Consider the following 11,454-nt stretch of genomic DNA (forward strand, 5'->3'; position numbering starts at 1 on the left):
GCATCAGCTCTGCTATCGCGCCAGGTCATATCGCATAACAATTACAACAATAGAAAAGCCTCGAAACCTCGTGACATCTACGATACTGCTTCAAGAGCTTCTGAACGCACTGCCTGATTTCGTTTTATTATTTGTGACAATGCAATCGGCGTATTTATATCACCTATTCTATTGGTTATCGTTACCGCTGATGCTAGGCGCTCCGCATGGTTCAGTGGTTACGGTGCTCCGCTGCTGTCCCGAAAGACGCGGGTTCGAACCTGATAGCATTTCGATGGAGGCACCTTCCACTGTTTATTCAACATATACGCGCAATTAGGCGTAATGCAAATGCGAAATTTGTTGCTTTTGCCGTTGTGGTTAACGCAGAACAGGGTTGAAATCGTTTCACGAATGCGTTTCCGTACAGCCGTGGTATTTTATTTTCACCAAAGGCATAGAAGATAAGATAGCGGGTCTCGACCGACGAAAACACTGCAACGGGACAGGATGCAACTCTCTCACAACTAAAGATAAGAAGGCCACGCTTCGAAAGCTGCGTCGGCATTGTTATATGATGCGTTATCTTAATTCACATAGCTGTATAAAGATATAGGCATGTGTACTTAAGTACGAGTCACCAAAATGTGCTGCAAATCAAGCTGTCTTTCTATAATATATACACTTTTACGTGACATATTTAATAACTGCAGGCAGTTTTATGTGCCAAGACCATGGTTTGATTATGAGGCACGTCATAGTGGGGGACTCCGAATTAATTTTGACAACCTGAGGTTCTTCAACGTGCACCTAAATCCAAGTACACGGGTGTTTTGCATATCGCCTCCCTCGAATGTGCGATATAGTGCGTTGGATGCTTCTGTTCAGGGATATGCAAAGAGATACTTTAGGCGAGGCGCATTTCCGGGACAGTTACTACTTCGGGAAATTGCCGAAACACGCACGCGCATGGACAAAGACACGCGCGCATTATATCACGAATACATTTTAACGAAATTCCCAGACATGTCAGCGTTCGTTATAAGCTGTCACGAACAAACTTTGGAAGTCTGTTTTCTTTTTGTTCTCGCTAAAATTATGAAAGCCAGAATTCCTTAATGAATGGCGAACGGGTGAATAAATGCCTAGAGATGGTATCGAACGGTAGATGCTTTAATGAACACAAAATAAACGTATGCATATAGCGGTTTTGTCCAAAGTGCTTAGCACCAACAGCGATGCACCCATAATGTACTACAGTGATGGCCTTTGACAGCGTGTATTACGACAGAACGGAACAATGCTTGACCTTACCTTCTGTCCTCCCACTCTTCATTTCGATTCAGGTCACGGTGAACTTAATTCGTCTATACGTTCCAGATAATAGTACTTTTAAGCTTTGTCGTCCACCCAATAAGAATCTTGTATTAATGTGCCTGTCCGTGTTTGTTTCGTCCTTTGTTTAAGAAAAAATTTTCGCGCAAGAAGTAGTAGAGCATGAAGTACCAGCTAGCTCGAACCCACAGCTTGTCGCACCGTGTAGAGAACTTACACGACCCAGAAGCCCACTTGACAAAGGCCGCTGACTGGTCAGCAGTAAAGACAAGTAAGGTACGTTTACGGTATTGGAGGGGAAAAAAATTCACCTAAGCAGGGGGTGATGACGCGGTCGTCCCAGGCGTAGATAACTTTGTCAAACATTGCAGAAAGACGCAGTGCTGTAGCTTACCCTATGGTATTGGTAAGAAGTGGGTTGTTCGCACAGGCTACAGGTACCTGTTTATCACCACCACTGTTTCAAGTGGGATGCGATAAAGAGAGTGACAATCTTAACAGTCCCAAGGTATCAAGATATTACGACTGTAATGTCATGCCTCTTTTTCTGTAAAAATCATACTTTTGGTGGGCATCGCGTACAGTCCTTGATTAAGACGAAATCCGGCGTAGATTCGGCAGGTAAGTCGATTGCCCCGACGACAACCAGAGGGAAACCTCACATACCGCCGCCTTATCTGACGCGAACGCAGCAGTAAATGTCAAACACTGCTAGAAGAGGAATAGAGAGTTTTAGTGCCGCGGCCCCAAAGCGGCTTGGGTACGTAAGCCATTGCGTTCCTTTGTATTCTCCGTGGATGCAGCTGGGAGTACAAAGGAACGCAAGAGCGTGCGTACGCGGGCCGCTTGGGGGCCCCGGCACTAAAACTCTCTGATAACGCGTACGCGTAGCAAAGCAAGCGACGTTCATCGCCGTTTGCTGAAAGCTGAGCGAAGCGGGTTTCCTGCATGCTACGCAGCGAACGCGAGACCAACGGAAGGAGCGGCCACAGCTGGGCGGTTCGCCACTCTACGCCACGAACGCGTCAGCGCGCCAGAAATATGAAAGAATTGCCTTTCGTAGTCCCATTCATTCTCGTTAGGGCTGTACAGAATGGCGGGCGGTGTCCCTTGGCTTACGCACATCTTTTTCGAAGCGGCACTGTCTGTCAATTGTTTTAGCTCCTTCGTATTTGAAAGTATCGCTGTTGGAATCAAAAGGCCAGCACTGGCGTAAAAAAAAGAACAGAAAAGAAAAAAAAAAGCCGGGAGACAAAAAAGAACGCCTACGAGAGAGCGTTGTGTCACGGGACTAAGGCGGTGGCATTCTTCTGGAAGACCGCTAGATGTCTCGAAGGACGCGTCGTTAATCTAAAGCGTTATGTACGTCTGCCTTTTCTTCGATAGAGTTGTTCTCTTGTGCCCCGTGAAGTAAATATCAATGCAGGGAGACGCTGAGGGAAGGAGACCTAATCATTCGTCACCATTTGTCCTCGCCAATTTCGCTACACACGAACGGGAGCACTCTACATAAGGTGCGCCATTTTTGATGACACCGTTTACTGTTCTCTCTATACGCTATTCCGCAAAGGTTTCTAGACTACTTTTAGGATTGAGTAAGCCGAACATTTTTTGCGTGATTCGGGACGTAATATATTGCCTATTACGCCACATTTTTTCGACCACTGCTCCCGAGTGGTTGTCAGCCACTTAGAGTGCAGTGAAACTCCTCCATATGTTCTAGAAGAACTTGTTTTTGGGCGAGTTGGTGCCTTAGTTTGCTGAACATATAGAATTGGCGCTCTTCTGTCTCTTTCCTCCGGCCCTTTTTCATGTTCCTAGCTTCGCGCCACTTACGATATGTTCAGCATCCTCCATATGTATTCTGGGAAGGTGTCCCGTCTCAGCTTTTGCAACTGCGGGATGCCGTCGCTTTTTCTTGTGTTTGTGTGTGTCTATATGTCTGTGTGTGTCTATATGTCTCTGTGTGTGTGTGTGTGTGTGTGTGTGTGCGTGTGCGTGCGCGTGCGTGCGCGTGCGTGCGCGTGCGTGCGTGCGTGCGTGTTTGTGTATTTGCTTTTTTTTTCTCGGGTTGCTGATGTATTGACCAGGACTTCGTTTTTTCCCGCATACGCCTGATACATTCTTCTTGATAAAACTGTTCGTATCTCTTAGCACCCGCTGCGGTGGTCTAATGGTTATGGTGCTTGACTGCTGTCCCGAAGGTCGCGGGATGGAATCCCGGTCGCGGCGGCCGCATTTCGATGGAGGCAAAGTTCTACGGGCCCGTGTGCTTAGATTTAGGTGCACGTTAAGGAACCTAGGAGGTCGAAATTTCTGGATCCTTCCATTACGGCGTCTTTCATGATGAAATCGTGCTTTTGGGACGTAAAACCCCGACAATTATTGGCACGTGTCAGCTGTGAAGCATCTTTTACGGTCTTATCTCGCGATTTCTGAGTGAGTGAGTGAGTGAGTGAGTGAGTGAGTGAGTGAGTGAGTGAGTGAGTGAGTGAGTGAGTGAGTGAGTGAGTGAGTGAGTGAGTGAGTGAGTGAGTGAGTGAGTGAGTGAGTGAGTGAGTGAGTGAGTGAGTGAGTGAGTGAGTGAGTGAGTGAGTGAGTGAGTGTACCAAATCACGGATTCTGATTGTTCTCAAGCGCGATGCTCCTTGTGAACACTAGGGTTGCTACTTAGGATATGTACGCATTTTCCGCGAATTGCCTGGCGTGCATGCTCGCGCTCGGGCAATTCCTTCATTCGTCCCGTTTCTCTTATTTGCGAGAGGTTCATGCCAATCCCGTCACATCCATTCATCAGTGCCCTCGGTTGACGTTTGTGTGTGAGCCTTGCAAAAAATAAATAAATAAAACGGCTAGTCTGGTTTGTAGATTTAACCAGCGCCACATCCTCGACCACTCTTCCACCCGCTTCGCCTGCGCTTCATTCTTTAGAGGCACGGGCAACGAATGACACTCTCGTGTCTCTTCCAAGCACTTCCGGTTTTCCGAAGATTCAGAAAATGCGTTTCAAAAAATAAAACTGGTCCGACGGTTCATGTTAAGAGTTATATTCAATACATATGATGTCGGAGCATAAGTTTGCTTAGTATGGGGGCCAATTAAGTGTAAGTATAATCAGTGAAAATGAATTGAACGAGTTAATGAAAGTACAGACTGTTATGAGGGGAATGAACTTACTCGATACCAAACGGGAGTGGGAATGGGGGACTTGTGAGCAGCTGGGACCTGGCGGAAGCAGATCTCAACCGCGCCCTTCTCTCTACGTGGCCTCTGAGGACCCGCTTCGGCAGACGCAAGCTTAACCCAATAAATACACCAGGGTACAGGAACGCCGAGGTGCGAGGGCCACTATACCAGACACTCAAGTCTAGGATTGGGGTCGCCTCAACAAATTTTTTCATAAAGCCCACCCCTGCCACTTCTTACACGGTCCACCCCTCACAGAGCAGTCACCTCTTGCGAGGTGCCGGATTAAATTCGCCGCGGCAAGAAATGATTGAGAGATGGAGTTCCCGCGGCCAAATTAGTGGAACAGCTTTCGTACAGCCAACTGATGACGACACGGTCTTTCGCCGTGGAATTTAGCTTCCGACCTGCTTCCTCTATACTTTTTTTCCCCTTTGAGGTGGCCTTAACGCATCGCAGACGAGCGCTGCGCACAGAATGGGAGGGGGGGGGGGGGGGGGCGTTAATTTCAACCCACCCCACCTTCTTAGACGTTTCTGTAAATGGGACGAAGGAAAAAAAGGATAGGAGCAAATATGTGAAGTAATTAGTCGACACAGGGCGTGCTCGCGCCAGATCTAAGCGATGCTGCCGTGGTACTCCGCGAAAGAAAATGGAATAGAAGGAAGAACACGACGAAACATAATAATATAATTTTTGGGGTTTAACGTCCCAAAAAAGATGAAGAAAGAGGCAGGAGTGAAATGGGAAGGGGAGATGTGTAACTCAGCAGTGTGCGAGCTAGTTGGCAGCGCATGATTTCTTCGTAGCGCAAAAAAAAAAAAAAAAGAAAACTTCTTGACAAGGGACGAAATTAGTGCGATGGACGCAAGCGCTAACATCGAAATGAATTTTTACCATTCGGACACATATTTATAATGGTAACCGACCCTATGACGACGTTTGCGAGAAGCTCGTAGGTGACGCATATAGCTTATGATGGGTGAAATATTTTAGTGAAGCAATAGCCATAGGTCGACAAAAATTGTGACGCTCACTCAGACTCACTTATTAAATATATTTTGCGATTAGAACTCACTCGGACTCGCACTCACTAAACATTTCCTTATTAAGACTCACTTGGACTCAGTCTCACTGAAAGTTTTCTCGATCGGACTCACTCAGGACTCAAACTCACTAAAATATTGCTCTCTTGTACTCACCTTTGCTCAGACTCACGGCTCGATCTGAGTCTGAGTTAGTCGACTCATGAGTTCATTAGCGTATAATTAACTTTTTCGACCACAGTGTTAATGCTCTTTAACATCGATATCTCATATAACTGGTGTTCTACTTGGCGCGTTTTGATGTCATACTTCAAATACGAGTTATCAATGGTTACAATGCAGTAAGGACATTTTTATCGAAAGAGATGACTCACACGGGATATTTTATCAAGAACTTCCCACGAAAGATTTTGCCAGAGAGAGACTCACTAAAATATTTCACCCCTCGCCCCCTCCGTAACTCACGCCTCTGATCAATAAATATTGAGATGGCGTATGAGCGAACGCAAGTGCTCTCAAGTATGTGTGAGTACACGCGAGTATAAGCGTGAATTAATCATAAGGCTGGTAGTAATGCTGAAGTTGAGTAGATAGGGCCATAGGTCGGCAAAAAAATGTGGAGCTCACCCAGACTCACTCACGAAATATATTTTGCCCTTAGGGCTCACTCGGACTCAGACTTGCCAAAATTTTCCTGACTCGGACTCACTCGGACTCAGACTCACTCAAAATATTTCTCAACCGGACTCGCTCAGACTAAGACTCACCAAAATATTACTCAGCCTGACTCACTCATACTCAGACTCACGGCTCGATCTGAGTCTGAGTGAGCCTGAGTGAGTCGACTCATGAGTGAGTTTGCCGATCTATGGCAATAGCTCTTCTCCTTGATTCAGGGCTGCTAACGATGAGTCCGCGACTTCTAAGCTAATGATGAAGGATCGAGCCACTAACAAGTCACTAAAGATCGAAGTCAAGGAGCTCGCAATGAAAAATACCATGTGAATTAAAGGAGCACTAAAGAGCAAAACGATTTTTCTCGTATTAGTAAAATACTCTTGCACGATACCAGAAACACCGTGCACGCTTGCTGCGAGAAGACGCTTAGTAAGCGAGAAATCGCGCAATAACAAAATGTGGGTGGCGACACCACCTTGAAGTTTCCGCGCCATTGGCCGTGACGTCACATGTTTTGACGTCGCCTGCTGGGACTACGTAGTTCCCAAACTTTAAAAACGAAGTACACTGTCCTCTGATGGGGCCACGTAGTTAACATACCGATTTTGAGGAAATTTTGTTGAGCCAATGGCTCCAAAATATGATAAATACCCTTTGAAATCCGTGACGTCACGCGTGGAGATTCTGGCGCGAAATTTAAAAATGAAACTTTGAACTTCACTTTCTCCTTTATTAATATACTTATGAAGGTAAAATTAACGACATTATAGTTCTCAAAGTACAATTCATCAATCTAAGCCGATTCATTGTTTCTCTTTAGTGTCCCTTTAATATACTGTTGGGAAACGGGTGTCTCAGCTTGCGACTGCTTCTGCGCAGAGCTGATAGACGGAGCGATCAAGGCGACGGTGAGTTAAGGCAAATTTATATACATATGTACAGAGGCGTTACATATTCGGCGCTGGGGCCGACAGCTTATGGGGCTCGCACAGCGGTGCGACGACGACCCGGGATTTCTTCCTTCGCTATCTCGCTGTCTCGCTCCGCGCAGCTTGGTTCTTTTATAGCCCTGGCCGACCCCTTGCATCAGCCAGTAGCTCGAAGCCTCCAATCGGGACCGCCGTGGGTCGCTGGCTGGAACCGGATCCGCGGGGGAGAGGGCTTGCCGCACGTTGCGGGAGAGATTTCCGTCGGTTGCGTGAGGCGCAGCGCCGGAGTTGCCGGGGATTGCGTAAGACTCCCGCCTCGTTGCATCAGCTGGTGTTGACGCTGGTTGCGTCAGTCGCATCGCCGGAGTTACCGGGGGCTGCGTAAGACTCCCGCCTCGTTGCATCAGCGGGTGTTGACGCTGGTTGCGTCAGACGTTCTACCAGCTTGAACGCCTTGTTGAAGCAAGGAAGTTTGGGTCGGGAGCCCTGGCATAACAATACCGACGGAAGTTACGAAGCAGACCACTGTTCGAGTATCCCTTCTAGTGTTACAAACTGGCTGGTTGCAATCCTAATGAAAAGCAACAGTCAGTGAAGCCGAGGAAAAGTATAGGGAACGCTATTTGCAGTCTTTTATCTGCAGTAAGTAGCACATAAATGTGGAGAAATTAAAGGTGGACGAAAAGACAACTTGCCGCCGGCAGGGACCGAACCTGCAACCTTCGTGTGCAGATACAACACGACAAATAGCGTCCCCTATGGCTGCATTGTCTGCCGGTTTTCACGAAGGTTGCGTCTAACAAAGAAAAACGAGCCCTTAAGTTCTCTTACCGAGTGGTTGCGAAACCAGTATCAGAACAGCGCTACAATTACTCTCCTTATGATTAAAAAGTAAACGGAGAACTATGGCAAAAATATAGAAGCTGTAAAGAGTGAACAGCTCTCTAATAAAATGTAAGCAATGTTTATGCAGCGTGCATAAATTATCTGCTTTTTTCATATTTGTGAAATTTTTGCTCGGGGAAAAAAGCTTTAGAGATCATGCCATTACAGTGCCATAAGAAACGGGATACATGTAATCTAAGTTTTCTTGTTCGTGCGAGATGAAAAGAAGCGTTTAGGAAAAAAAAGAAGAAAGCAGAGCAAAGCTTTAGCTGACGTTGTGTGAGCGGCCAATTAGGCGTATGATTAATGGCTGCAGCTTGGAGTGCCCAAAACAATGGTGAACCTTCATCTCTGCGATATGACTAGGCGCCTTACGGAAGCAGTAATCTGTCAAGGAGCTTATATTTGCTTCGTTCGACCTTTGTTCTTCTTTTTGTTTCATTTTTGGCGTCATAATGACGTTAGCTTTTAGGCCAGCCCGTCGGCTCTAAATGTGTGCATAACTTTTGAGTTCCCGTCAACGTTTAGACAAAGGAAAAAAAAAAAAGAAAGAAGCTCTTTGCATAGCAAGTTAGGCGTGAATACAGAAATGAGACGCTTGCGCGAAGCGGTGGATAATTTGCGCGCTGCATTTTAAAATTTTCGCAACGTTCCCACTTACAGACGGAGTGAATCGCATTTTATCTTCAGCTCACGGCTAGCCGCCGTAATATATCTTCTACTACCACACGAAATATTCCTCAGTTTTGAGCTCTGTGACGTCACAGTTACCCGTTATCAAAGACAGCGATTTTCGGATCTGAGCAACCTTGTATTTTATGCGATTGCGATTACCAGCAACGGTGGCCGCGTTTCGATGAAGGGGAAACGCAAGGACCTCAGAAGTAAAATTATTCATAATTAATAAAATTAGATCATAATGCGGAGTGCCTTCACCAAGGCGGGCCTCATATCGCATCCTGGTTTCTGCACGTAATACCCCCGAATTAAGTTAATGCGTATGCAAAATAGATTGCAGTGCCATGCATAGGTTTCAGCCAAGAATTATCAGTAACCATGATGGTTATAGGCACTCTAACGCCTTTGCGAAGTTTTTATAGCAAAGCTTTCTTAGTCGACGCTGTGCCGTTGTCGTCGTCGTAGTTGTAGCAGTAGTTGTATTACAAATTAGTTCTGCGGAATCCCGCAAGGTGGCGGAAAGGTTAAGAAAGGGAAATCGACAACCACCCGGGATGCTATTCTGGACAATGTCAAATTCTGCCATTGGTCAACCCTGATTGGCCCAGAGAACTGCTACGGCCTTTCTGATTGGCTTAAAATGCCGCCATTAAAAAATATGACAATGATGACCGAATTTGACAGTGTCCGCAATAGCACCCCCGTTTGTAGCTCGAAGCCACAAGGAAATCCGTACGAATTTCTCAGAAGAAAGCTTCTCACTTTCCGAAAATAAATTCGTCCTGGTCCGGGGATCGAACCCGGGACCAAGGCCTATCAGGGGGCGGTCGCTCTACTAACTGAGCTAACCAGGAAGCTGGCGAATTCATCGACAACTCGAAGCACATGGACACGCAGTATTGCTAAACAGTTCAGCTTAATAAAGGAAAATTGACGTTGGTCCCGGGTTCGATCCCCGGACCACGACGAATTTTGGGCAACTAGAAGCTTTCTTTCTGACAAATCCGTATGGGTTTTCTAGCGGCTTCGAGCTACAAACGGGTGGCTGTCAATTTTTCCCTTCTTAGTAGTAGTAGTAGTCGTAGGCGTCACGCAGGACACGTGACCAGATAGGGGCGTGAATAAAGGAATAAAGAAAACGGGATGACGATTATGCTCAATCATGATGACGCACGAGAAGCTGCTGCTGCTGATGATGATGATCGAAATGAGGCTGAGCTGCCTATCTACACTCTTAATCATGTCCTGGTTAAATACTGACTGTATCCAGGAAACTAGATGAAAATGTCCGGTTTTCCGGCTATATCTAGCACTTTAAGCGGGACCTGATTAGGAGTGTACCATCACATACACACGCGCGCTTACAACCCCGCTGTCCGACGGTATTCACGGCGGGGAACTGGGTGAAATTTTTTAGCCAGCTCCTTCCAGATGGTCAAACTCATATACTCAAAGACACGACTGCCGCATGCACCGAGGCGTTGTAATGTTGCATCGAGGAGCTCGAAAACAACCTAAGCAGGGTTCAAAGAGATGAAATGATAATTCACTAATTCTTTTTTTAGCAGAAGTAAATAAATGATATCGCGTGTTGCTTTTGAGTTTGAGTTAATTTTTTACCACACACAGTTTGACAGTTATAGCTGCTGGGACAGGGGAAAAAAAAGCTGCACGAAAGAGCTTGACAATGTCCCACGTCCCCAGGTTCACTGTGACAACAGGACGGCAAAAGCAAAGTAAATTTCAAGACAATTCAAACGAGCAATACACATGCTATACATTGAAACAAAAAGTTGCGCAAAGAGAGAATTATTACTGCGGACGTACTCAGCAAAGCATATTCAAAATAGAAGTATTAGAGAGTGTGCGCACAATTTGACCAGTGATCTTGAAATTATTTATTGTACTTGGCAAGCAATAACCCAATGCCTCAAAACCATAGTTAGTGCGCTTCATCCCTTTGTTCGAATAGAATGGCGGATTCTAGTACGAACCTCGCATGGGCGTATTTTTCAATTATCGCGACATTTTCGTACAATAATTATTTGCCTTTTAGGTGCTTAGCTAATTTACTTAGCTTAAGTTTTACCATTCGAGAAGTCTCGTCAAGTATCGTCAGGTCTCGTTAAATCTCGCAGTCATGAGACATATAAGGTTTTCGCCTCAATAATCGCGTCCGTCTGGGCAATAAGAGCACGACTGTGCTACTCTATACAATGGTGTTCGATCCGGGCGTATACAACTGTGCGCAAAAGAGCGTCGTTCCAATGCTGGCTCTCCCAATCATGGCCCGCATTCACGGCGAAAGGATGAGCTCTGCAGACTCCATGTGTGCGCCAGACTCACGATGATAAGCCGTCCCGGTCGCCCGGTCTGGCGATCTCTCTCTTTCATTGCACGCCCTTATGACACCCTTTTAATCAGAAGCGGCAGGGTGCTTGCCCGTTTGGCGAGATCCCGTTGCCACAGCATGGGTGCCGTGCCGCCTTATCGGGTGCTATGCAGCACGGCGTGGGAACTGTGAAGTAAGACGGCACATTTGGGAATCTTCACACGTTCAGGTGACCGATAAAAATAGGGAAGAGAGAGAGAAAGTGGCGGGGGCTCATGCTAAAGAACTTCTCAAAATTATCACCTCATGTTTCCTTGCGCAGTGCCAGTTCTGTAATTGAGTGGGTAATATACAGAAATTTTGCCCACTTCGGTGTTACAGTGGTCTGACAAAAATTTCGATGCAC

The sequence above is a fragment of the Rhipicephalus sanguineus genome, chromosome 6 (genome assembly GCF_013339695.2).
Source record: "Rhipicephalus sanguineus isolate Rsan-2018 chromosome 6, BIME_Rsan_1.4, whole genome shotgun sequence".
NCBI classification, from domain to species: domain Eukaryota; kingdom Metazoa; phylum Arthropoda; class Arachnida; order Ixodida; family Ixodidae; genus Rhipicephalus; species Rhipicephalus sanguineus.